Source organism: Cryptotermes secundus, unplaced genomic scaffold, assembly GCF_002891405.2.
Source record: "Cryptotermes secundus unplaced genomic scaffold, Csec_1.0 scaffold526, whole genome shotgun sequence".
Lineage (NCBI taxonomy): Eukaryota > Metazoa > Arthropoda > Insecta > Blattodea > Kalotermitidae > Cryptotermes > Cryptotermes secundus.
In genome coordinates this window covers 675,099-680,224 of record NW_019721013.1, presented here as the reverse complement: position 1 = coordinate 680,224, position 5,126 = coordinate 675,099, and positions in this window count along the sequence as shown.

Genomic DNA, 5,126 nt, shown 5'->3' with positions numbered 1-5,126 from the left:
AAAAATCAGAGTATACAAAACTACAATTTTGCCCGTGGTTCTCTATGGATGTGAAACTTGGTCTCTGTCATTAAGGGAGGAATATAGACTGAGGGTGTTTGAGAACAGGGTGTTGAGGAGAATATTTGAACCGAAGAGAGATGAAGTGACAGGAGGTTGGAGAAAACTGCGTACTGAGGAGCTTCATAACTTGTACTCTTCTCCAAGTATAATTAGAATGATGAAGTAAAGGAGGATGAAGTTGGAAAGGTATGTAGCACGAATGGGGGAGACGAGGAATGCGTATAGGATATTGGTAGGAAAGCCAGAAGGAAAGAGACCACAGGGAAGACCAAGGCGTAGGTGGATGGGTAATATTAAAATGGATCGTAGACAGATAGGATGGGATAGTATGGACTGAATTGATCTGACTCAGGATTGGGAGCAGTGGAGGGCTCTTGTGAACACGGTAATGAACGTTCGGGTTCCATAAAATGTTGGGAAGTTTTTGAAAAGCTGCACAACTGACGGCTGCTCGAGAAGGGCTCAGCTCCACGAAGTTAGTTATTTGAGAGGTGACCATTTCGAATCTCGGCCGGTACACCGACTATCCCGGCTGAGGTTTTTCGTGATTTTCCTCAGTCCCTTCAGGCAAGTGATAGGAGAGTAAATCAGATTACGTCACAGCTGTTCCTTCCGAATCCATTCCAATTCAAACTGTTCAGTGATGATTCTACGTTTCGTTGCCGCGCAGCCCGAGCTACTGACTTCTGAAACGACCACAAATAACAACATAGTGCCTAGGTCTCTTCATGTTTCATGACTGTTGTTCTGCACGAAATCTGCAATTTTTCGCAATCCCTGTTACAAGTGTTGTGTTGTCTGGGAGCAGGGAAGAGGTTATATACTCCAAGAGCTACAAATCTCCGCTCTTCGGGTGACTTGGCGATTCCCTTCATAATTTCGCAGTTTCAAATCTTTGCGTACTTTTTTCTCGAAGTTAAACTGTTTAATTAGGATTCTAGACCTAAGGTTGGTATGACAGCTTGCACTCACGTATCTATAACTCGTACATTCATACTGTCACGTACTATGTGAGAGTGTAGATGAGGTTTGGATTGCTGATTGGATCTATTGACCACTCATATACACCACTCGGAACTACAAGAAAATACAGCACCATCGCTAATCTTCACACTTCACAGATCACTAAACGCTAGCTCTTCTCCAGCCTGCAGTGTCTTTACTAGCCTTACTAGCCGTTTCTTGGCAACGGCTTCTAACAGTGGAAAACAAAAATTGTACATTGCAAGTGGCACACATGCGAGAGGTCGAAACTGCATGCAGAGTGTGGGTCTGCAAAATTGTAAGGGACGAGACCTCGGTGTAGATGCGAGGTTAATAGCGAGACGGACCTGAAAGCAATGTGTGAGGGTGTGGACGGGTTTCAAGTAATGCAGTGGCCGGCTCTTGTGAACACGAAAGTGAATTATTTCTGTTTATTGCTTCTTGTTGGCCGTCGACGTAGGAAAGAAGTATANCCTTCTACCCTGAAGATGGAGGCGATACGTTCCTCCGAAACGTCTGTGAACGCCACATATACACGGTGCCAAATCCTAGAAGACTGCTTTCTTCAAGAAGTATATTGATTTTGGTTTTAATAAAGTCGTTTAAAATACATATATTGTATTGTTACGTGTCACAGTGACTAAGACGCGGGTTTGGATTGCTGAGTCCGTTTGTTGGATCTTCACTAGTCATAACTTCATGAAAACATTCACACTTTTATTAATAATTCTTCTCGTCCTGGAAGTTGAAATAATTTTGCTTTCCATGGTCTTGGTCAGGGATACCGTCTTGGAGTACTAGGGACAAATATATATGGTTATGGCCCTGGGGTCGACTCAGCCTCTAACAGAAATGAGTACCAGGAATTAATTAAATAATTTTCCTGGGGAGTAAAGCGCGGCCGGCGCGTAAGGCTGACAAACTTACCGCAATCTTTGAGCCGATTGGATAGATAATGTGGGAGCCTCGACGTCTCACAACCCTATGGGCCTTCACGGCCTGGTACAGGGATAGGTTTACTTTACTTACTCTCAAGATTACTGTAACTACAGCACATGTACGCCACAACTAAATCTTCCAATTCTTCTTCTGGCCACAACGCAGTTCCCTTGGAACTTCGGAACTCAAGTTAAGTCAATTCCAAGTCAAATTCAAAGTCACATTGCGACTGACGGTGGGTCAGTAAGTCTTGTGTCGAGCCCCATCTGGGACTCATGACCAGATATTTATTACTGTTTGACAGTTACGGTCATTGTGGGGCGCCCTCTCTGACGAGAGGACGGATGTGTCTTTTGTATATGCTGCTGGTCTCGCCAGCGCAGGACTCTTGACCATATTTTACTGTCTCAGATTTGAGACCTCCCTTTTCGTCGCCTCCTACGACTCGCAGTGTCACGGTGGAGGTATTCGTCACCGCCTCCACACGGGTTGAAGTCAATTCCCATTGACATATTCCTTCATATCCTCTCGGCACGGATTACGCGCAGAGAACACAGTACTATCGTTTCGTAGCGCAGACCACACAGAAAACAAGTCACTTGGTAACTATCTCACCAATTCATTGGCCGCTGATTGTTGCTTAGCAACAAGCTATGACATTCGTCCTATCATTGCGTGCGCGTATTGCTGGGCGCTTATCGCGGAGTTGCCTGGCAATTAGTTGGCATATCACTATATCCATACTTTAATCAATTTCATTTCGCTTTTTACCACTACGTGTTTTGGTCAAACGAACCTTCATCAGTTTGTAAATAAATAAAATATATCGTTACCCAATTGTAGGTTTAAATCCATCCATTTTATGCCGAAAAATGTCGTGATAAATATAAAAATAGATTATCGTGTTCGAATTGTTGAAAAGTATAAAATGGGGCTGATGATCGGTAAAGTGGGGTTGGTTAAGTGTGCCCCTGGGAGGATGTATAAGTACAGTCGAGTGCAAGAGCAATGCAGTATCTGTCGATAGATTGTAATATTGCTGATAGAGTCGTGTTACTTCACAAGTTCCTTGAACTACTGTATCTATAGAGTGAAGTGGCATATTGCCGGTTACATTCTGTACTTACTGTGGGGTGTACGCAGGCGCGTTGTACGATGTTGTGGGGAATGTGTGTAGAAGATGAGACGAGGTACGCGTGCACTTGGCTGCTGATATCTGGTGCAAGTACTGTAATTAAATATAAGGTAGTTAATTATTTATATTTAGTTGTAAATTTCTTATTGTATTATGTTGTGGTGTGTTGTTGCTAATGTAAACACGTGTCCGCTGCTTACTTACATGGGTCGAGGTCGAGTGTAAGTTTGTGTAGTAGTGGCTGTTGGACCGTAAAGTTTTGTCGTTGGTGCGGGTTTCTATGAAGTGGAATCCTCAGAGTCACCCATTAAACACATAGGAGCGTTTCCATGTATTGGACCTAATTTTAAAAATATATACCTCCCCAATAACAAGAGTAATACCAAAAGCCCTACGACCACCGAACCCACTTCCTTCACCTCCACCCAACTCACATTCAAACTTACAGTCTGCGGTAACTCAGACCGCCTGTTAATACCTCAGTCAGCTCTCAGCGCTCCAAGCAGCTACTGGCTGGACACATCACAGCAGGCAATAACGTAAGGTCCAATATACATACATACACTCATATTACGTAGTTAAAAATAATTTAATTCAGCGTATTATAACTAATATTATGGAGCTGAGCCCTTCTTGAGAAGCTGCCAATTGTGCAGCCACTCAAGAACTTCCCCGCATTTTATGGAACCCAAAGGTTCATTACCGTGTTCACAAGAGCCCTCCACTGGTCCCTATCCTAAGCCAGATCAATCAAGCCCATATTATCCCAACCTATAAGTCTAAGATAAATTTTTTATATTATTTACCCACCTACGTCTTGGTCTTCCTAGTAGTTTCTTTCCTTCTGACTTTCCCACCAATATTCTATATGCATTCCTCCTTTCCGCATTCGTGCTACAGGCCCTGCCCACCTGATCCTCCTTGACTAGATCATTCTAATTATACTTGGAGAAGAGTACAAGTTATGAAGCTCCTCATTATGCAGTTTTCTCCAACCTCCTGTCACTTCATCTCTCTTCGGTCCAAATATTCTCAACACCCTGTTCTCAAACACCCTCAGTCTGTGTTCCTCCCTTAAGCCAGAGACCAGGTTTCACACCCATACAGAACCACAGGCAAAATTGTAGTTTTGTATATTCTGATTTCTAAGTTTTTAGAAAACAGACGAGAAGACAAAATGTTCTGGACTAAATGGTAGCAAGCATTGCCTGAGTTCAATCGCTTCTTAATTTCCTCCTGAATCAGGTTTTGATTTGTTATCGTTGTTCCCAAATATCTCTTTCCTATTTTCATGTCATGATATTGCCTTGCATTATGGTGACGAGACAGAAACATATACTTAGTTTTCTCTGTGCTTACTTCTATACCAACCTCCTTATTAGTGTCAATTAGAGTTTGTATGTTTCTCTTTTTTCTTTTCCTTGGCACTACAGCCCCAGTGGGCCTAGGCCTACCTCCATGAACTACGTTCACTCCGGTTTTTCTAGATCTTACACATACCGTATGACTCCTTGGGCGAGTGATCAGCTCGTCGCAAGGCCTCTACCTGTAGACAAACATAGAAAAACGCACACAAACATCCATGTCCTGAGTGGAATTCGAACCCACGATCTTGGCTTCCGAGTGAGCGAAGACAGTGCATGCCTTAGACCGCTCGGCTACCATGACCGGCATGTTTCACTTTATGGTCTCTACAGTATCAACCAGTAGATTCACTTTATCAGCATAGACCAACAGCTGATGTGTCCCATTTAATTTCCGTCCCACCTGGTTTCCCTGGACCTTCCTAATGGCATATTCTAAAGCAAAGTTGAAAAGGAGTGGCGATAAAGCATTTCCTTGTTTTAGACTATTCTGGATATGAAATTTATCAGAAAAATGTTTACCTATACGGACTTTACTATACGTTTCGTTTAATCAACCTAACTAGTTTCATGGGTATCCCAAACTCTATTAAAATATTGTACAATACTTCCCCCTTAACTTAATCATAGGCTTTCTTGAA